The sequence below is a fragment of the Salmo salar genome, chromosome ssa01 (assembly GCF_905237065.1).
Source record: "Salmo salar chromosome ssa01, Ssal_v3.1, whole genome shotgun sequence".
In the NCBI taxonomy this organism is placed as follows: Eukaryota; Metazoa; Chordata; class Actinopteri; order Salmoniformes; family Salmonidae; genus Salmo; species Salmo salar.
The window spans coordinates 164,269,999-164,294,037 of NC_059442.1; the positions used below are offsets into that span (position 1 = coordinate 164,269,999).

The window sequence follows — 24,039 nt, forward strand, 5'->3', positions numbered from 1 at the left end:
ACCCCCATGCCATAAGCAGTGGTGTAAAGTACTTTTTACTCCATACATTTTCTCAGACACCCAAAAGTACTTGTTACATTTTGAATGTTTAGCAGGACAGGACAATTGTCAAATTCACACATTTATCAAGAGAACATCCATGGTCATCCCTGATGCCTTGGATCTGGTGGACTCACTAAACAGAGAACATCTCTGGCCATCTCTACTGCCTTGGATCTGGTGGACTCACTAAACACAAATGCTTTGTTTGTAAATGATGTCTGAGTGTTGGAGTGTTCCCCTGGCTATTTGTAAATAAAAAAATATATTAAAAAATTGTGCCAATCTGGTTTGCCTAATATAAGGAATTTTAAATTATTTTGACTTTATATTTTGAAGTATATTTGAGCAATTACATTTACTTTTGATAGTATATTTAAAACCAAATATTTTTAGACTTTTACTCAAGTAGTATTCTATAGGGTGACGTTCACTTAGGTCATTTTCTAATATGGTATCTTTACTTTTACTCAAGTATGGCCATAAGACTGCTAAATAGCTAATCAAATGGCTACCCGGACTATCTGCATCGATCCTTTTTTGCACTGACTCTACCACCCCCCCGACACACACCACATTCGCTGCTGCTACTGTCTACTGTCTATCCTGTTGCCTAGTCACTTTACCCCTACTTATATGTACATAGCTACCACAATTACCTTGTACACCTGCACATTTACACGGTACTCCCTGTATATAGTTATGTTACTTTTTACTCATCATTATTCACTGTGTATTTATTCCTCATGTCAATATTTTCTCATTTTATTTTTGTATCTTTATATTAACTCTACATTGCTGGAAAAGGACCCGTAAAGCAAGCGTTTCACTGTTAGTCTACACCTGTTGTTTACGAAGCATGACAAATACAATTTGATTTGATTTGTCGCACAACTTTTCCACCATTTTACAGACTTATACACCTGTAGACACACTGTTATACCAAATGGTGGCAGCATTTCTGCGGTTTTCTGGAGCAGACGCAAAATGACATTCCTAGCTGACCTGTTATGTTTTAGACCCGATGTGGAGGACTCATAAACACACATTTGGGACCACTAAAATAGTGTGTTAGAGGGACCTTTTGTCAGTGGCCTATTGTTACGATTTCCTTTCAAATGATGTCTAATAGGTTATATTAATTGGTGGCTATATTATCATAATACAGTAAGCTACTTTGAAGTTGATCTGTTTGCGGGTGAGGTGACGGATGTAACCAAATCTCTATTTGGTAACTAGTCGACTTTTTAAAATGGGGCTTGTTAGGCTAGATGTGTCATTCACAAATAATTCAGTGACGTTGGGGTTTAATAGGAAAGTTGACGTTGACTTACACGAAATCCACAAGTTCTCGTCCCCTGATACACCGCCCATGCCTGCATCATAGTGTCTGTGCTCTTGACTCGCTGAAGGGTGGAGTTTGTACCACCGCCTCTAAAGAACGGGACTAGGGAGGGAGTTGAAAAATCACTCTCTAACATTTACCAGCATTTAGAACACCATTTCTGCTGGGGGAAAGGGATTTAATTTCGATATTTCACCTTTGAAAGTGGGAAATCTTCGCAGGAAGAGGAACTAAGAGGTGAGTGGAGATACAATGTGTGTTTTTAGTCCAGAACTATGCCTGACTGCGCGTGACGTCAAGTCCGATTTTGAAGTTTTCTACTCCTCCATTCTCTAAACTTCACCGAGTTATGCACTTCGAATAGTTTGAGGGCCGAATAGGCTACATCTTGACAAATCTTTTAGAGCAGTAGCCTAGTCGTAGCTTATATCGAGAGAGAAAAAAAAGATTTTGAAACGACCATGTAACAATAATACGTAAACTGAACCTTCTAACGTTACTTCGATTTCCGGAGCTTTGTAGCCAGAGAAGTATTTTAATACGGAAGCGAAACAGTGCCTCAAGGCATGAATACATGCATTACAGATCAGTTCTTGGCCTATTGCTCGTAAATAAAGAAGGGAAAAAAAGAATTTTGTATTCATTAAACACATGGCACGCTGTACATTTTGGTATGCAGTGAATTTGCCTTATAACCATACAACTAGGTCATCCTACAATCCTAGCCAACTGTAGCCGTGTCACGTCCTAAATCTCTAGACTACATTAAGGTGTGTTACTTTGTATCATTCTCATTGTTGGTTGGCTCAGACACTGTCATCACCATTACCTATGTTCATATTCTGGCCAGCCAGACTGAGTTGGGTAGCTGTCTGTAAACAGTTACCTCATTTGACTGGTCGTTCTTAAAACTTTACATGAAGCCAGAATATGGTATCCATCCTGTATGAAAATGTGTCTATTTGGCTTCAAATAACAAGCTACTGTTTATGTAGTTAACAGCAGTCATTGCATAACCCAATGCCTTTTGCACCCTTGCTTTGTCTATAGAGAAGCCTACCTAACACAGATTCACATTTCAAATACGTTTTCCATGGTCTAGCTTTGTATGATGAATCTTTTTCCATTGTTGTAGTTTGGATTGCCATAACTTCTTCAAAAATGTTTCAAGGCCTCGTTTTATGTGTGTGTTCTGCAGTTGTCAAACAAGCTAGAGAAAATATGCAGCCTCTGGGTGTGAATTCCAACACCAAGATGGGGTGTGGTGTCACCATTTCCGTGTGACAGAACAAACTATGTAGCTGTGGGGACACATGTGCCTCAGGAGAAATGGAGCCAATGAATAGCTAGCAATGTGATTGATATATGCTTGCAGGTAAGGGATTTGATAGGGCCTAGCTAGACTCAGCAGTTTTCAGGTAACATGGCAGGGCATGTTTCCTGTTGCTACATGTAAATGTTCTCTGGGAAGGCAGTAAGGCACACAGTGGACTTCAAAACAGAACAGCACTTCTACATTCTTGCTACATGGGGGGAAAAAAACCATGTTATTGATGTGATTTCCTTCTAGATTTTTCTGGCATTTAGTTTTATGGTTTTGTACAGTCTACTCTTTTATACCATTTTCTGTGGGTTTTTTTTTCTGCAATGTGTGTCGACACCTTAACCTGATTTTTATTACAATGCGTCTTACTGTTAGGACACGTGCAATGCTGAGTTCTACAAATTGTCAACTAGTAAATAAATTGGATCAAACAGCTAACTGTTTCAATGAAAAAAGAATGACGGGAGTGCACACAGACCCTAATTATTAAAGCCAACAACCACTGTCCTTGAGCAGCGCACAGTCACTCATCACAGCCGTGTGACAGTTGGTAGGGAGGGGGACGGGTGCCATTGAGAAATTGCTCATGACACAGCAATAATTATAATTTATTTGAGGCTAGCCTAGGCCAGTAGTCGGTCTTGTGTGACTCTGATAGTGTCAGAAGCTTGGGTTTGCCTGAGGCTCTCGACTGTTTCGCTGTCTGTTACTCTTTAATCGGTGGTTGAGAGAGCATTCAGTTCAATCATGTCTCTGTGCTTGTATTGTGAATTCAATTCTGTTTTGAATGTGTGGCTTGTTTAGGTCATTGAAAGAAACAGTCATTGTTGAGCAACAGGGAGGGTAAAGATGTTTTCACAAAATGTCAGATGTCATGTTTGTACTTATCTATTTATTTCACAACGTTCACAAGAAAGTGTTTAACATAAAACAAGTGGATGTTGTAGTCTAACCATCATCGCTGGAAATGGTCCATCCATAACACTCAAGTTCGGCTATTGTATGTTTCTATGATGGAAAATTCTAAAAGCCAACAAAGGGCCCACTAGTTTTTTCAGCATCAGATTTAGATATTTTTTTTCCTTTTTCTGTGGCCCAGAAGCCAACAAAAGCCTTTATTAAAGACAGGATGCCAAACAGGACTTCCAATAGATACATGAACACTGAGAGGCTCAATAGACGAGTCAGTGCATCGTCAATGAGGAGTTGAGTGATTCAGCCCAACAGCATGTTTGCTTTATTTCCATGCCTATTTTACTCCTGTAAAGCTATTGTCAGTATCAGAAGTTAGTCTGGATGCATTTTAAACTATCACCTTGCTCCTCTGTCATGGAGCCTCAAGGCCATCTAGAAGTGCACTTACTAGTCATTCTATTTCTATGGCGTGTACTATGCATGTTCATCATGAATTATGTCACTGGTGTCTGCTGATCCATTACTGGTCTGATTCTTTACATGGCTTAGTTTGTCTGAAGGTATTCATAAGAGATCACACATGAAGCAATGTATTGCGCATACATTTTTTTGTATTATAGAGCCCCTGTTGCAAGTGTCTCAGTCAGTGCATTTTGATCCAGGTGTTATAGAACCCGGAAATGGGCTATGTCCTAAATGTGCCCTGTACTTGCTGTCCCAGAAATGGGCTATGTCCTAAATGTGCCCTGTACTTTCTGCCCCAGAAATGGGCTATGTCCTAAATGTGCCCTGTACTTTCTGCCCCAGAAATGGGCTATGTCCTAAATGTGCCCTGTACTTTCTGCCCAGAAATTGTAAAACAGATACACTGTTCCTTTTCAACTTTGATATAGGCTTTGAAAGTGAAAGCCACTCAATGGCATCCATTGCCACTCCATTAAAGTGTGAATGGCAATGCGTAATACTGCCGACGACAGTAGCCAGCTCTGCCTCAGACAAAGGCAAGGCTAGGAGCAGCATGTGCCACAGACTCTCCCCTGGGTAACAAGGTTGCTATTGAAGGCCACAACTGTGTGGTATTGTACTGGGCTCTGGGGGAATGAAGGCCTCCTTTGTCCTCGGGGATGTGTGGGTGCTGCAGGAGAATCCTGCTGATTCCTCAGCAGCAGAGAGGTGGGTACGGACTGATGTTTCCCCTAGCTACAGATCTAGGATCAGTTTCATCAATCCTAACCTTAACCATTAGTGGGGAAAATGCTAAACTGGCCCAAGATCAGTGTCTAGGGGCACCTTCACACTACACGAGAAAGGGGCACCTTCACACTACACAAGAAAGGTGCACTGTGGGAGGCGCCCCTGCTCCGCCTCTGGATCTAGCCTGGTCCCAGATCGTTTTATAAACGGGTGACCATAGATGTTTGCAATAAGGCACTAACATCTGAGACCAACCTACTCTAGTCTCTCAACATATCTGAGACCAGGCTACTCTGGTCTCTCAACATATCTGAGACCAGGCTACTCTGGTCTCTCAACATATCTGAGACCAGGCTACTCTGGTCTCTCAACATATCTGGGACCAGGCTACTCTGGTCTCTCAACATATCTGGGACCAGGCTACTCTGGTCTCTCAACATATCTGGGACCAGGCTACTCTGGTCTCTCAACATATCTGGGACCAGGCTACTCTGGTCTCTCAACATATCTGGGACCAGGCTACTCTGGTCTCTCAACATATCTGGGACCAGGCTACTCTGGTCTCTCAACATATCTGGGACCAGGCTACTCTGGTCTCTCAACATATCTGGGACCAGGCTACTCTGGTCTCTCAACATATCTGGGACCAGGCTACTCTGGTCTCTCAACATATCTGGGACCAGGCTACTCTGGTCTCTCAACATATCTGGGACCAGGCTACTCTGGTCTCTCAACATATCTGGGACCAGGCTACTCTGGTCTCTCAACATATCTGGGACCAGGCTACTCTGGTCTCTCAACATATCTGGGACCAGGCTACTCTGGTCTCTCAACATATCTGGGACCAGGCTACTCTGGTCTCTCAACATATCTGGGACCAGGCTACTCTGGTCTCTCAACATATCTGGGACCAGGCTACTCTGGTCTCTCAACATATCTGGGACCAGGCTACTCTGGTTTCTCAACATATCATCTCATGGCTCCCATATTGACTAGACCCAGTCATGTTGGCAGGGACCTACTCCAATACAGGGACCTACTCCAATACAGGGACCTACTCCAATACAGGGACCTACTCATACAAACAACAAATGTCTCTGAGCACCTCCAAGGACCTATATACCGGCCTAACAACACATTCTTCAGCAGTTAATAGTCATTTATGATTCTCCTGTCAGCAACTGAAGCATCTGTAAGACGCATCAAACCCAATGCCCTGCATTCACTCAATCATATAAGTACATGTTTTATGTTAAACTTACGGATGTGTAATGTAGTTATTTTTAGGGCAGTTATAGCAATGAGCTCCTACTGCAGAAATATCTTTAATCCTATGGACAGGAAACATAACTAACTTCCCAAGGGAGAGACATGGCTCTGGACTAGGCCTAGCTGTTGGAATCACTCAAGGGTTCCACTGCTGCAAGATAATGCGTAAGGGTGCTTGCCAGCTAAAATATTGTGGTATTTCTTTTGCTGTAGAAATGGCAGTTAAAATGGTAGAACCGCCCTTGTGGTGGTGCAACATACTTCTATTTCTGTTGGTACACCATTTATAACTGTTTTGTCTTAAGTTAAAACTGCTAAGGTCACATACGTTTGTTTTGCCTCCAAGATGTGCTCAAAGCACCCATTTGACACGGCAGCATGTGACTGAATGGTTGTTTGTTGACAGGTGTTTGTACAGGTGAGTAATCCCATTGACCATGGCAAGTATGCATGTTCTCAACAATGTTTTCTCTCTAAATGTTTTGACACTGTCCAAACAAACTGACGGTCTTCATTCTCTCGAATGGTAAATACAAGCAGGAGAGAAATATTGCAATGGAGCACTTTTTATTTTTTTAGACACTTTTCCTATACAGCAACATTTCATACAGCTTTTCAACCTTAGAGGTCCAATTTTAGGTCTAGATCGTCTGTCCTTTTTTTTTTTTACATATTGACCACTTGTTTTTAACATTTGATAGACCATCAGTCTACAATTGTGTTAAACAGCCACGCTATTGGGGCGGCAGTGTAGCCTAGTGGTTAGAGCGTTGGACTAGTAACCGAAAGGTTGCAAGTTCGAATCCCTGAGCTGACAAGGTACAAAATCTGTCGTTCTGCTCCTGAACAAGGCAGTTAACCCACTGTTCCTAGGCCGTCATTGAAAATAAGAATTTGTTCTTAACTGACTTGCCTAGTTAAATAACCATATTTGATATCTTGAACACTACGGCAGGTAGCCTGGATCGAATCCCTGACAAGGGAAAAATGTCGTTCTGCCCCTGAACAAGGCAGTTACAATACAAGATAGTCACAATACGATACTTAGATGTCGATACGATATTGTCACGATTCTATATGTATTGTGATTCGATCCTGGGATTTTATTGCGATTTTGATGTTCCAAACTAATTGCTCACTATATGTCTGCTGTAGAGAGACAAGAGACAGCATGAGAACTAGTTTTGGTCAGTCAGGGAAATTAGTCCTGAAAACAGGCTGGCTCAATATTTAAAAAGAAGATTGAGAACAAGCTATAGGATTAAATATATTGGCGTTTTGCGCTTGCCAACGCTACCTACCATAGCAAAACATTACATTTTGTTTTTATACTTGAAGTCAAATATCAATATAATATCATCCCAAAATAATATTGCAATATGCAACTGTATCAATGTTTTCACCATGACTATAAAATCAACAACAATGTTTCTTCGCCACATACAAATGGACATGCTCCCTTGGTTTAAATAGGCGTGTTACCGCTGAGCGTAGATATCATGGTAGATGTCTAGACTTCTAAGCAGCATGGGTCATGCAGTTAAACGTTATATTTAGGCCAGGAATCTTTTTGAAGTTGCCATGTTAGCCCACACCTTAAGGAAGGGTTCTTGGTAATCTCAGAGACCAAATAAGAAAAGCGGAGAGATGAATAGATGAGGGTAATACAGAGGAACAGAAAGGGAGAACCGGTATGGGCTAGGGAACGAGGCCTGATCTGCTATGTTTTGTGATTCATTTCCCATTTTCATCATTTAAAGTCTCACCTTCTGTTTTGGCAAAAAACTCCACAGAGACAATGTTACTCCCAATCATCTTTTTCAGAATACCCAAACATATAATTTGGACAGTTTGCAGACTGTTAAAGACAGTCGAAGCTGGCCCTGGCTGTTACTTTGCAAGTTCAGATTGTGTATAACTTAGTGAAAAAAAAAAAAAAAAAAGATTGACTCAAGGCAAAAATTATGACCTCACTCACAACGGCCATTTGAATCCACTGTGAAATATACCAGAACAGGAAATGTGTATTTCAAACGCTGGCTGCTCAAAATGATGGACGTGAACATGACCTTTTTTGAGAACCTGAATGTCTGATCAAATTCAACAGTGAAGATCTATTTATGAAAATAGCAATGTGGAAGTAGTGGACTATTGCATTGTGGGCCAAAATTGCAATTTGTATATTTCATAGCTGATCTTAATTTGAATAGTCTAAAACAGTGGTGTTCCATAGTGTTTGCCAAACTCTCCATTTGTGCAGAGTGAATGAATGTCTGTTTACAACAGAATTTTTTTTTTCTTAGGGTTTACTCCAAGAGCTTTGATCAACAATGGACTGACTGTACGTCAGTGGTTGAACTGTGCTGAGTGTGAGTTGTACTGCTACTCATATCCAGTGATTTTTGTATTTGCATTACACCTACCGTGATCACTTCTGGCTATTCAAAGCAGGTTAACGTCTTGGTCATTTCCTGAAGCACTGTCTAGGCTGGTGGATGTCTTCCTGGATAGCACAATTATACGTATCCTCCCGGGCAATTACTGTATATGTGACGTCAACCAACTGAGTGCATGAGTCAGATAAAAGGTAGGTTTTGCAAGACAGCGCAACCTCCGTATCAAATGTATCACTGTCATGTTTCTCTGACGCTACATCCTCACAAACTAGAATATTCCATTACAACCAATTTGAGATCGATTGAAGCCAAATATTTTGTAAGATGTAAGAGCAAGACAGAGTTAGCTCAGTAGCTCATTTCAATAATGGAAGGGGAACATTGCAAAGTGAAGGGATGTTCATGTTGTTGCATTGTCCCAGCTGGTCTCTGCCATTAGGCCTTTTCTGAAGTCAGATCCACAGTGACCCCTGGCACAGTGACCACATGGCCTCAGGATGTTCTCCCTGGACAGCCATTCAGAGCTTCCCCTGAGGAAGCCCCATGGGCGGGAGACTGGCAACGTCAACAGGAAAAACATGGAGAACCTTTACAGCCAATAAAAGAGTATCAGGACTGCTCCCATCCATCTTTGATATCCACTCTGTACCACCTACCACAAGTCACTTTGTTAAAAGGTGGACTAAGCACTATGACATCATTGTACACAGTGAGGCAACTTCCTGTTTACAGACATCAACAACAGAATTCAAATGTGCCATAACTGCCACTATTGGCTCCTCTGAATTTGGCCCCACCTTTTGAGGCATGCTCACATTGGGAAGAGCACATTGTGGCAGTTTTGGCTGAACCATGGCCTTGTAAACCATAGCCTTAATAATTAGCTTTGAAGCTGCAATGTGTAACTTTTTGGGCTAGCTCACCAAAATAACATAGAAATGTAACCTTATAGATCTTTCATTCTCATTGAAAGCAAGTCTAAGAAGCGGTAGATATGTTCTATGTGCGCTATTTCTATGCTTCAGGTTCTTAAGTACTGTTTTTGCGTCTTTTACTTTCGGTTTTGTACACCAGCTGAAAATGCAATATTTTTGGTTGTTGAAAATATATTTCAGTGGTTTAGATGGTACAATGATTCTCTACATTTATATATAGCTTGTTTTGTCACAAACTGAAATAAGACAAACTATTAGAATTTTAGCAACCAGGAAATGGGGGAGCGATTTCTGCATATTGCACCTTTTTAATGAATAAATAGCCTTAAATAAATGCATCCCTGGTTGTACTGTATAGTAACAGATTGGCAAGCTGTACTGAACAAAAATATAAACGCAACATGTAAAGTGTTTGTTTCATGAGCTGAAATAAAAGATCCCAGAAATCTTCCATACTCACAAAAAGCTTATTTCTCTCAAATTGTGTGCACAAATTTGTTTACATCCCTGTTAGTGAGCAATTCTCCTTTGCCAAGATAATCCATCCACTTGACAGGCATGGCATATCAAGATTAAACAGCATGATCATTACATAAGTGCACCTTATACTGGGAACAATAAAAGACCACTCTAATATGTAGAGTTTTTTGTTACACAACACAATGCCAAGTTTTGATGGAGTGTGCATTTGGCATGCTGACTGCAGGAAAGGCCAACAGAGCTGTTGCCAGAGATTTTAAAGTACATTTTCTACCATAAGCCGCCTCCAACGTTGTTTTAGAGAATTTAAAAGTATATCCAACCGGCCTCACAACCACAGGCCACATGTAACCATGCCAGCCCAGGACCTCCACATCCAGTGCTGAGGAGTATTTCTGTCTGTAATAAAGCCCTTTGGTGGGGAAAAACTAATTCTGATTGGCTGGGCCTGGCTCCCCAGTCATGTGAAATCTATAGATTATGGCCAAATGAATTTATTTCAATTGACTGATTTCCTTCTATGAACTGTAACTCAATAAAATCGTTAATTGTTGCATTTTTCAATTTTTTGTTGTTGTTGTACAGTATAAGTAAAGAAACAACCTAGATTTAATTGATGTCAGTACAGTATGTGTCCTTGCTCACTCTCACTCATGTTTAGGTGTGTGTGTGTGTGTGTGTGCGTGTGTGTGTGTGTGTGTGTTTCGCAGGCTGCTCCATGTCAGTGTTTTCAGCCAGCCAAATTTGGTCAAGGCAACATGCACTGTTATTTCTCCAGCTAAAGAAGTCATTTGTTTTGCATTCCCGACTCTGCTAATGGGCTCACTGTGTGTTCAAATGCCAGTCCAAGATCATCATTTATGATGCTGATCATCCCCCCCAGATTTGAGTTTGCTGTTCACCTTCTGCAAGCTCCAGTGCACTTTTACACAATGTATTTGATTAAGCTTCAGCAACCAGCGGCAGCGCTTTTAATTTTAAAGTTACGTCATGCATTGACAATTAGCTTTGTGGAGGCTTATGCACTTTGTCTACATAATTTGCTTGTTGAGCTACACTAACAAGTAGATAGTTATAAAGGCCACAATTGTACAGTTTTGTAATGTTTCTGACAAAAAGTTCAGTAGAATGGGGTTCCCGAGTGGCGCAGGGGTCTAAGGCACTGCATCTCAGTGCTAGAGGCGTCACTACAGACCCTGGTTCGATTTCAGGCTGTATCACAACCGGCCGTGATTGGGAGTCCCATAGGGTGGCGCACAATTGGCCCAGCGTCGTCCGGGTTAGGGTTTGGCCAGGGTAGGCCATCATTGTAGATAAAAATTTGTTCTTAACTGACTTGTCTAGTTAAATAAAGGTTCATTAAAATAAAGAATGCGGTGGATTAAGACTGGATACATCGTTTCCTGTTAGTGTCAGAATTGCCCTCAGACTATGCTTGTATGTAAGTTTTTGTTCATCATATTATTTTTCATTTCCCCCCCCCCCGGCTTCCAAGAACGATGTTTTACCATACCGGCAGAAAGCCTACATGACAAGATGACCTGCCGTTACTGGATGTTGAACGACACACTGTTAATCATGTGGTGGTGGACAAACTTGACCCTCCTCATGGTCTACATAGGAGCCATTGGAGAGGAACACCTATGAGATCTCTCTTTTACACCAAGTCATTCAGCCTAGGTGTACGGTCGGGTTCCCCCTCAGTGTCTAGCAAGGGGGCGTACAGTACACACACTAGCAGATATTTGGCATAGCTCGCTAGCTGTGTCATTGCTTACATTAGGAGATCTGCCTGCCACTGGCCTCTGATCTGTCAAGTGACTGTGTTGTCTTCTGTCTAGACCTGACAGATGGAAAATTGTCATTCTCACCAGTAAAATGTTAGCTTGTGTTTGACAGCGAGTATGTTGTTAGCACGCAGATGCTGATCTGATCGAAATCTCGAGTGGACGTGTGTAAAGGAATATCTCTGTTTACTACTGTTTAGTTGACTGGGAATGTAAGAGTGGCCCCCCTCCATACCACTGGTAGCCCTACGCCGTCTTCCCCTTACAAGGTATTGTCTTGACTAACTGGAGTATTATTTAATAATAGGATCGAAAAACCCTAGATATTGGCATCTCATTATGTTTTCCTGTGCTTTAGAAATCATCTTTCAAGATTTAAGACATTTATTTCACCAACATTTTTCAGGATTCAGCTGAGAATCAGCTGCCATGTCATAATATCACACACTCTGGTTTACGGTAGTTCTCAGAATATCTACATGAATAGCCTACATTTGTTGACTAGAATATTGAATTAAGTCCTATGTAACCATCTGTAATTGAATATACAAACCTACTTTTATTTCTAGTCTGGAATGAAGCGCCTTTTTCCATGACAGAAATACAATTTATGTTCTTGCCTGTCAATATCATGGCCATACTTTACCCTCTCAAAGTATCTAACTACTTTGGTTATAGAATATAGTTGAAAATAGTTTGTTCGTGGCTGCACTTTGCGTCTTTGCAGACGTCAGTCGACGTGAACATGAAGGAGGACGTGCATATCAACTTCCTGTTTTGCTGTGGGAATGAAAGTGCAAGAATGTTGAACTCCCGTCATTGCTCATATCATGGTCCCATGGCTGCGTGCATCAGGTTCGCTGGTTCCTGAAGCAGCCCTGTAACATTTTCACCTCCCATAAATGCCATAACCGGACACTTCAGTTACATCATACATCATATTGGTTTGAATTGAGGAAGGATCACTACATGGAGCCAAGTAATAAGGCCTTGCTTAAACTGTTGATCAACCAAGTGGGATTGTTCTGTAGCAATCTCTTGCACATAGACAATACTTACGTACTCTAAAGATGGTGAAGTGTCAACTTTCCCACCAGATTCTCTGCTGACTGTTAGATGCCATTTTAGCATTTAGCTTGCCCCAGGTCTTACCATCTGCAGTGTTGTTGTAGTGCTCTCGCAGACAAGGCTGTAAAAAGAACTAACTAACTGGTAGGATTGTCTAACGTTTGCCTGCTGACAGTACCTGGCACCTCCTGAACAGTGTCGTCAGCTGCTCAACCTTGTTAGAACACTCCAACCCAGAAGGTGGCAGTAGCATTGTTTTGCAATGCATGTCCCTGTGTGTTGCTTTATGGTCTATAGCCAATGTTGGCTGGCTAGCTGGCTAGCTAGCCGTGCTAATGCTGCTATTGTTGTAGAAAGCTAATGTTGATACTAGCTATATGGCCACAGCTAGAGAACTAGCTAGCAAGATGACCAAGAAACAATTTGAATTCACTCTCCATTATCACATATAGCCTATAGATGGATAGATTTTTAGCTAGCTGGCTAACATTAGCTAAACAGTTAGCATGATTCGCTAGCTGTTGTGCTAGCTAGTTAATGACTGCATTGACTCACAACAGCCAGCTACATGCAGCTGCTTCATGGAAACAAATCCATTGTCATTTAATTATAACATTACTAGCTACAGTGGCCAAATAGCTAGGCTTGGAGGCATTACTTTTTTTTTTGTGACAGACATTCAGTGTGGTGTACAATACCTATTAGAGGGCCTGGGCCCAACACTTATGTGTTTACAACAGTGGTGGTCGGTACCGTTTTACAATGAGGGAGGACATATTTGTTTTCTTCATGAGCATGGCCTTATTTACAGCATATTATATGACTGTCATTCATTTTCCATTCACCCAGTTCAATGTAACAGCGATAGGTTTAGGCTACTACATGATATCATTTTCCCTATACCCATCATGAGGTTGCTAAAACCTAGCCAATGAATGAAAGTTTACAATGTAGGTGCACACTGGTAGTGACACATTCAATACCGCCTTGCACACTCATGCCTGTATCTAGCTGATCTAGGGTGTAATCATTAGTCCAACAGTTGCAAACTAGTTTTATTTTATTTTTACAAATTAATGTATGTTTATCCCCACCTCATTCCTTTGATTCCATTTATTCAACTTTTGAACGAAATCAGCAGAATGAATACACCCCTGATCACAATTCACTTTCATAGCAGCCACGTTGTATTCCTTCACGCATCTATGCGCTCTCTTCTCACCTTTTCTCTTCGCTTGTGGACTTCAATGCACAACACATCAGCTGTATGTGACCAGGCAAAAAAACCTTCACAAACCATATCATAACCGCTACACACAGTCTTGAATTAATTAATTTGTTCAAAACTGTTCAACTATTGTCTTTCTCTCTCTTTGAGTCAACTACTAACCACATTTTATTATGTAATTATGTTTAAAAAATATATTTTTATGAAATTCACTGAGGATGATCCTCCCCTTCCTTCTTTGAAGAGCCTCCACTGGTTTACAAGCTACCACCCAGTCTACACACACATCTGGGAACAAGCTTTCCAGCATTATGCTAGCCGTTGGAATTTTCCTCTCTTCCTCCTCACAACCGTGCTATCAAAACCAGGCAACTTGGACTTCCTGATGTGCTTTGACACAGACTTGTCATGTTCACAGTTCACACATGCAATTCAGGCCTGAGTTTTCTTTAGTGCTTTCTAGATCAGTCAAACTCACAAATTTGACTGAACGTGATCATTTGAAAATGAATCCAGAATTGACGATATCTTTGCAATAGTTCTTTGTGACTTGGGGGTGTCCCTTGTATGGGTTCCGATTGTAACAGGGCCTTTCTCTTTTACCATATGGCTGAACCAGGCTCCCGAGTCGCACAGCAGGTCTAAGGCACTGCATCTCAGTGCTAGAGGCGTCACTACAGACACCCTGGTTCGAATCCAGGCTGTATCACAACCAGGCTGTGATTGGGAATCCAATAGGGCGGCGCACAATTGGCCTAGCGTCGTCCGAGTTTGGCCGGTGTAAGCCGTCATTTGTAAATAAGAATTTGTTCTTAACTGACTTGCCTAGTTAAATAAAGGTTCAATAAAAAAAATTATCCTGGTTAACTCTTTTTTTGATGACTTCAGTTCCACCAGGCTGCCTGCCTGGCCCGGCGGCCTTGGCGCGAGTGCAGGTCACAAATGTTACCACAATTAGTTTGACACAGACGTTTTCTGAGAACACACAACTTCCAAGAATGTCCGTGGTTTCACAGTCTAATTGGATTAAAAACTAAGTGGCTACCTCCATTCACTCCACAAAGGAGATATTCCACTAACTCACTGGCATTTTCTCAGCAAGCATGCAGGGAGGATGTTGTATCGCCTGAGCTGACCATGGCTTTGTTAAGATGGTGTGAACCAGCCCAGTTACTTTGATCTCGTAAACATAATCTTAGCCAAGGTCATTTAGTTGTACTGCAACACCGGTTTCGCACGACTTTTAGAATCAACGGTGTCATATCTATATCAGGATATGATTCTGATCCAACTAAGCTGTGGGCAGAGGGTGAAGAATGCACTTGGTTGAAGTGAAGGAATACTTCCTTTTCAGACCTCCCCCACTGAAAGCCAACAATAATTCAGTGTTTTCTCCAAAGCATCCCTGATGAAAAGTGGAATGTTGTTTTATTTTATTTTTTTTAATTCTTTTACTCCAAACATTGTTTGGCTGATTTCCTATCAGTTTGTTGGAAGAGTCACAAAAGAGCAACATGACTTTGGAACAGCCATGCTTGCATATCTCTGTAGTAGTCTATTCCAAAAGATGCTGAAGGGCTTGAAGGAGACACCAGAAGATTCAACTGCACCAGACTTATTTGTCTACAAGTGACATTTTAAGGGTTTCGATCCCAGAGGGAAGTATGTAGCTGCCATTTTCAACTGCTTGACATTCCTCCTCTGCTACCTTGTTTCTGCTTGGTTGTGTAGATTTACCCGCTATTTTCCGTCAACATGCCAACCGAGCTTCTCAATCGGTTCCCTCACATTCTTGCAAGCCTTCGGGGAATAAATTAAATTAGTGTGTTCCTCTCTTGCCAGTGACAAGAGGCCCAAAAAAGAGCCCTCCCTTACACCCTCTCCTGGACTCTGCAGAGAATCGTAGCGGAATTCCAATGGAATGTGGGATGGAATTCAGATATGGAGTTGGCGGGCCAGAGTAGCCATGCTGTCTCTAGACCAGTCTCTAGCCTAGCTCATGTTGCTGTTCTAAATCTACCACTGCTTTATTTAAGGATGCTATTAGTCTCTGCGGTAGCAACCTGTTGACACTGTATTACTTCAGGGGATGGTTTAACATTGTGGGATTTCTTTTGACCGATGTCGATAGTTGGGAGCTAGCTTTTGAAAGGGATAGTTATGACTTTTTAACCCCAATCTTTAATTTGTTTCTTACTCGGAAGTTCTCTGAACTGGTTTCGCAAGTTCTTTACGAAACTGAGTCTGACCGCACTCTGAACTTCTCTCGAAGTAAGAAACTGATTAAAGGTGTTACAAAATATATTTCACATCTATTTAGATGGTACAATGATTCCCTATACTATTCAGTGCTTGTTTTCTCGCATAAACTGAAATTGAGCGAACAGTGTAGAATTTTAGCAGACAGGAAATGACAGAGTGATTTCCACTACATAACACAGCCACAAAGTCAGAACAGCTTTACCATTCTGACAACAGAGGCCACTCCGGCGGGAGAAATCAATAGGGGAGTATCACAGCCAATCACAACACTGGCGGGTAAGTAATATTGTGAAACACTATCATTCCACTATTGACATTTTCGGAAATTGCAATGCAAAAAAAGTGTAGCACAATTTAAGATTGATGTAAAAAGTCAGAAAACAAACACTTTAATGTCATGTTTTCTGTAACATTGTGAAAATGATAAGAGTTGGCTTAATTTGTTTGACAAGTGACAACATGGAGTTACAAAGAGCTTGACCACAGGGGAACGGAGTCCCTTTTCAAACTGGCACAAAGCACTGAGCAAAGTTCCGTTTTTCCTGGTTGCCATGGCTAGCCACTTGTTTCTCATCACTAAGAGGTTTTCCTCTTTACCACTCCGTACTCCATTCATTCTAGAATGTGTGAAGGAATCCTATGTGAGTGTCTGCAGAGAGATTTAAAGCCAATGGATTTGCCCTGCAGATTATACTCCCAACAGATGTTCCTGGGCTATTGCTTACAGTTCCCCATTGGTTAAGCCATCAAAGCATCTTAGAGCCTGCCAGCCAGCAGAAAAACATGGAGCCACAGTGGTGAAGTTCACATCAGTGCGCCAGAATTCACAGTTTAACTGCACTCCCTCTGGGAGAGTTTGTGTGTTTTGTGAGCACCCATTCAGACAAACCCCTCACCACAGGTCTAATTTCAACCATATGCTGTAACAGCAGGGTCTACCTGAGACACATCATGAGGTTGTTATAATGTTACATCAATGTTAAAGCACATCCGGAAGTTGGAATGCTAGTGTTTCATGATGCAGGGATGAATGAATATGTAGTTCATGAACCTAATATAAAAACACAGTATCCTACGTGCTCTGCGGAACACAATTTGTGTTACATTTTTTTCCATGTAGAATTGTTTTCCATTGACTACACAAATTAATGATTCATCAGAATATATATGTATATATCTCAGTTAGCACTACCGGATGATTCATCAGAATGTACAGTGCATTCCAAAATGTCTCAGACCCCTTCACTTTTTACACATTTTGTTACGTTACAGCCTTATTCTAAAATGGATTCAATAGTTTTTTTTTCTCATCAATCTAGACACAATACCCCATAATGACAAAGCAAAAACAGATTTTTACATAAGTATTCAGATAATTTACTCAGTACTTTGTTTTAGCACCTTTGGCAGCGATTACAGCCTCGAGTCGTCTGGGGTATGACGCAACAAGCTTGGCACACCTGTATTTGGGGAGTTTCTCCCATTCTTCTCTGCAGATCCTCTCAAGCTCTGTCAGGTTGGATGGGGAGCATCGCTGCACAGCTATTTTCAGGTCTCTCCAGAGATGTTTGATCGGGTTCAAGTCCGGGCTCTGGCTGGGCCACTCAAGGACATTCAGAGACTTGTCCCGAAGCCACTTCTGCGTTGTCTTGGCTGTGTGCTTAGGGTTGTTGTCCTGTTGGAATGTGAACCTTCGCCCCAGTCTGAGGTCTTGAGCACTCTGGCGTAGGTTTTCATCAAGCATCTCTCTGTACTTTGCTCCGTTCATCTTTCCCTCGATCCTGACTAGGGATGCATGATATATTGGTGAACATATCGGTATCGGCCCGATGTCTAGTTTAACGCCGATGTGCAAACTGATGTCAAAGCTGACGTGCTTACCTATGTAATGACGCCACGTAAAATGTTGTGCTACACAGCATTCCTAACCTAGCCCACAATGTCTGCTGTGTGGATCGAGTCTAGCAGTCATTTTGAAAGTGTAAGAACATTTCAGCAAGAGAACTCAAAGGCAAAATCCATTTAAAGCCAATATTGCCCTTGACAATCAACCGTTCTCTGTCGAGGATGATGTTGGCTTTCGCCGAGTGGTCGAGCACCAGTACGCGCTATTTTTCAGATGTTGCCCTACTGGTGTTACACAGTAATAGCGTCACTACTATTAGCTTCACGATATATGGACCGCCGTTTTGGGCCATTGCTTGTCAAAAAAGATACAGTAGCACTCTCAAAGCTGTACAAAAAGTCTTCCTAACACCGGCCACGAACGATGTGTTTACAATACCGCTTTGGTAATAAAGCATAATTTGTTAGACCGCAACTTCTGGGGTAGCCAGCTTTAGCTTGGTACCTAGCTAGTACCAATACAACCAGCCTGAAAACAATGACCAGTAGAAACTGCAGTCATTTTCAATATTCTTAGCAATGACTTAGGAATCTTTGTGAGTAAGTATTAGCTAGGTTGCCACTTGTTGTTCACCTATTGAATTTGAACTTCAGTTTATGAAAAGAAATAGCTAGACAGCTACTTAACCCTGTTGCCCAAAGCTAACGTTATAAGCAGGCAGCTAGCTTCATCTGGCTATTGAGGCTCGACCGGACCGGGTTATGTGTTGTGAAGCTAGCCACAATAAGGATTAGGCACAATAGTGGAATTTGCGGTTTATGCCACACTTTTTTATTTTGAAGGCTAACCGCAAAGTCCACTGTTGTGGCTAATCCTTATTGTGGCTAGCTTCACATAGATGGATCCAACAACTATTAATCAAATAAGAACGTTCTTATAAGTTAGGGTTATTTTAGATGATGACACCTAGCTATATAGTTAGCTAGCTAACTAAATATGTCGTTTTGCTATGTTTTTGGGGAAGAACATTGTTTGCATCCATGAGCTAGCTAGCTTTATTTTATGACCAGCACTGTAGGTGTGCGCGAGACTACTTTACCAGCATCATAGCACACGTATCAACGAATCGTTGTGACATATGAGGATAGTGTAATCAATGTGTAATAACTACGTAAAAAAATGTATGAACGCGTTAAATTATTATGTGACGTGCAGTCATATTCAGGTCCTGATTGGTCAACAAGCTTATCTGACACGCAAAGACCCAAACGGTGTTCCATTGCAGAGATCCAGACGGCGCTCCATAGAAATCCTGGTTGAGAATGAAACGACTGAACAAATGAACGAAACAGGACAGCAAGTAAGTGAAAGAAATAGGTTTTGATGATGTGTGTGTAACCTTTATTTAACTAGACAAGTCAGTTAAGAACAAATTCTTTATTACAATGACGGCCTATCCCGGCCAAACCCGGACGACGCTGGGCTAATTGTGCGCCGCCCTATAGGACTCCCAATCACGGCCGGATGTGATACAGCCTAGATTCGAACGAGGGACTGTAGTGACGCCTCTTGCACTGATATGCAGTGCCTTAGACCGCTGCGTCCATGTGTGTGTGTTAACTATTTAACTGTACTAGAATGCTTAAAAGGCCGCTAAAATGTAACATCTCGGTTATCGTATCAGGTTTTTTGGCAAGGAAAATATTGGACATCCGTATCGGCCAAAAATATCATATCGGTGCATCACTAATCCTGACTAGTCTCCCAGTCCCTGCCGCACAACAGGATGATTCATCAGAATGTCTATCTCGGTGAGCACCACAGGAATGTTGCCCTTTTTGGTATTTATTCCTGCTATAGACTTGCTCAACAGGACAAATATAACTCTCCAACAACTCACTCAGTAGCAGAAAGGACACAAACATTCTTCTCTCATATTTTTTCTAGGTACAATGGTTACAATAAGAGGCCAGGTATTTCCAAACAGACAAGAGACGCCAGTCTTGTGTTTTATTGTAAATATGTGGCAATTCGCCCACTGATTTGGGCACGTGCTCTAGTCCTTGGAATGGGATGGGGCGGCACAACGCTGATTATGACTGATCTCAGAAAGCCGCTCCTCCTCCCTCTGACATGAAAAGATAGTTCTTATTAATACTCATATTGTTGTTTTGGGGTTGTTAACTTGGTGTCCCTGTCAGTAGATACAGTAGTCCCAACTATGCGAACTAGAGGGAAACGGACACAGCCGGGTGGTGGAGATGGAGTTGAATACGGGGTCAGGGAAGTCATTCTCGTATGCGGCTGTCATTCATACCAGTGGCCCAGGAAGTGATCTGACACTACATGCTGACATTGGAGGGCGATGGGAAGGTTGTTAGGTCTTTTTCTGGATCCTGTCACGTCGCGCTCCCTCTCTCACCATAAGTGGGCTGTACGTATGGGACCAACTGTTTATGCCGAGTTGGAGGAAACCATTTGTGCTGTTAAAGCTTTTAAGTGGATCTGGGCATGTTTGGCAGAGCCTTCACCAAATACTGATGCAATAGAACAATGTCTTGACACAATCACCCCAATGCAATATGAATCCAACTGCACTTGTTTGCGTTTTTCTAACACTACCGTTCGTTTTTTTTGTATCCCTTCAAAGTAAGGATGGGTATGAGTAGTCGAACGGACGTCAAAGCTCAATCTTTAACCAGAGATTACATTTTTTTTTCAAATACCGCAAAACTATTTGATTAGACTCTAGTGTTCCATTTGTACATGTGCTTTTGCGGGGTACAACAAAAAAGAAACCAAGCCGTTGTTCTGCCTAAATTCCCTTTCCCCTCCGTGTCTCATTCACTCAATTGTGTTCACACAAGCTCTGTTTAGGCCTACAAAATTAAATGCCCTATGTAATGTAACGAAATAGATTAGGATTTGTTATCAGTAATGGTTAGGATACATTAGGCATGTTACGATCTGTTGGCATATAGATAAAGGCACAATTTTTATTCCAGTGCAGGCCTTGTGTGCTTGGTACTTGTTTTTAAAGAAAAACACTTTTTTGTCCATTTAAAATAACATCAAATTGATCAGAAATACAGTTTAGACATTAATGTTGTAAATGACTATTGTAGCTGGAAATGGCAGATTTATGGAATATCTACAGAAGGCCATTATCAGCAACCATCACTCCTGTGTTCCAATGTGTTAGCCTTTTAAAATTATTAACTTGGATTAGCTAATTGATCATTAGAAAACCCTTTTGCAATTATGTTAGCACAGCTGAAAACGGTTGTGCTGATTTTAAAGAAGCAATAAAACTGGCCTTCTTTAGACTAGTTGAGTATCTGGAGCATCAGCATTTGTGGGTTTGATTACAGGCTCAAATGGCCAGAAACAAAGAAATTTCTTCTGAAATTCGTCAGTCTATTCTTGTTCTGAGAAATGAAGGCTTTTCCATGCGAGAAATTGCCAAGAAACTGTAGATCTCATACCACGCTGTGTCCCTTCACAGAACAGAGCAAACTGGCTCTAATCAGAATAGAAAGAGGAGTGGGAGGCCCTGGTGCACAACTGAGCAAGAGGACAAGTACATTAGTGTCTAGTTTGAGAAACAGATGCCTCACAAGTCCTCAACTGGCAGCTTCATTAAATAGTAACCGCAAAACGCCAGTCTCAACGTCAACAGTGAAGAGGTGACTCCGGGATGTGAAGAGGTGACTCCTTCTAGGCAGAGTTGCAAAGAAAAAGCCATATCTCAGACTGGCCAATAAAAATAAAATATTAAGATGGGCAAAAGAACACAGACACTGGACAGAGGAACTCTGCCTAGAAGGCCAGCATCCCGGAGTCGCCTCTTCACTGTAGACGTTGAGACTGGTGTTTTGTTGTACTATTTAATGAAGCTGCCAGCTGAGGACTTATGAGGCGTCTGTTTTTCAAACTAGTGATCCCAAACATACGTATGTATGTATGTATGTATGTATGTATGTATGTATGTATGTATGTATGTATGTATGTATGTATGTATGTATGTATGTATGTATGTATGTATGTATGTATGTATGTATGTATGTATGTATGTATGTATGTATGTATGTATGTATGTATGTATGTATGTATGTATGTATGTATGTATGTATGTATGTATGTATGTATGTATGTATGTATGTATGTATGTATGTATGTATGTATGTATGTATGTATGTATGTATGTATGTATGTATGTATGTATGTATGTATGTATGTATGTATGTATGTATGTATGTATGTATGTATGTATGTATGTATGTATGTATGTATGTATGTATGTATGTATGTATGTATGTATGAATTCGAGTACTCGGGGGAAGAAGAAAAGTCATGCGAGTACTCGAACAGTAAAGAGAATGTCAAATGCCCATCCCTACTTCAAAGGCTAGCCTGTCGGGAAAGATAAGCTGCTAGTTTTCGGCACGATGATAAACTGTGTGTGAGGATTTGAGCTAATCTCTTCCTGAAAGTACAGACACGTTCCGGCCGCTCAGATGTAGAGATCAAACAATTATAGGCCTAAGGCATAGCTTAATCATACCCGCAAGCCCTAGAAGGGGAGCTGTGCATTACAAGTGTGTCCCGGTACCTGCTGTAGACAGTCTGTCGTGCTGCGACGACCTTGAATTTCACATTCATAGGGTTACTGATTTTGGTTCTACTTTCCAGTGATTCTGATTTATTTATTTCAGTGATGTTAGAAGTTGTTCATGTTTTTTTTTTTTAAAGGACTTAGAATTCCATTTCTATTAAAGGGATACATGGAGATTATCTACCTCCCCAGAGTGGGATGAACTCGTAGATACCATTTTTATGTCTCTGTGTGCAGTTTGAAGGAAGTTGCCAACTAGCGTTAGCACAATGACTGGTAGTCTATGGGAACAGCTAGCATGCTATTGCTTTGAAGTACAGCTAGTTCTGTTGTATTGAAATCTAATAATGGCTAACACAATGGGTTCTGGGAAAATGTAATGAACGATATACCGTACTACTTTTGTTATCCTATTTCACCATCATCAAAACAATGTTCCTGTTATGATTTGATTATTTATATTCACTGTGGTTGCTCTTTGTGCATACTTGTGTATTTAGTTTGAGGCGTCTTCATTTTCTCCCTTTTTGACAGGGTGGGGGAGGAGAAAGGGTGTATTTTTGGCCGTGACTGAGCTGGGAATGCAGGCAGTGTTTGGGGAGGAGCTCGTGTGGACACAGAGGCTTGAGCACTGAGGTTATGTCAGGCTGCTGGTTGGGGATGGCCGTTGTCATAATAGTGGTGTGTGTGTGTGTGTGTGTGTGTGTGTGTGTGTGTGTGTGTGTGTGTGTGTGTGTGTGTGTGTGTGTGTGTGTGTGTGTGTGTGTGTGTGTGTGTGTGTGTGTGTGTGTGTGTGTGTGTGTGTGTGTGTGTGTGTGTGTGTGTGTGTCTATATACAGTCTATGGTGTGTCCACTCTGGGCGTGGCAGGCGTTGGCATTATGCATCTTGAGAAAATATGTCCTTAGTCAGATCACCACTGCCCATAAGATGTTTTTAGGTCTCAAGAATTTCACCAATGACTCACTTTCCATGGCTATATCATGTGAATGAAGACTTGACTCACCCAGCTCCGTCTCTTATAATATGAGTTATTGTTTACTTATTACATCCCAAGCTTTAGGTTTGTGTACCCCTATTGGATTTATTTATCTCAAACGGTCTTAGGCTGTGACAATAAATACATTATTTGGGGGGAATATATATTTGTTGAAGTAAAACTGTTGTCTCAAGACTACTCTGTCCTTTTTGAGTGACCAAACCTAGGAACTAATGTGTCCTAATTGTGTAATAATTACAGTAGGCTGCAACAGCTGTATTGTGTCTGGTGCAGATAAAGGCCCCTGACCTGTGCAGTGATCTGTACTAAAAGGCTACGGGATGCTCTGGAACATGGT

At 41.4% G+C, this 24,039-nt stretch overlaps 1 protein-coding gene across 4 annotated transcripts in view; it reads left to right on the plus strand.

Annotated features, from left to right (window-relative positions):
• Positions 1-1,370: 1,370 nt before the first annotated feature.
• tln1 (talin 1) overlaps positions 1,371-24,039 on the plus strand; it is a 144,819-nt gene continuing 122,150 nt past the window's right edge. For all 4 annotated transcript variants that reach the window (XM_045693648.1, XM_045693650.1, XM_045693652.1 and 1 more), the window contains exon 1: positions 1,371-1,621. The gene's annotated coding sequence lies outside the window, so the exon portion shown is untranslated. The remainder of the gene's footprint in view (positions 1,622-24,039) is intronic.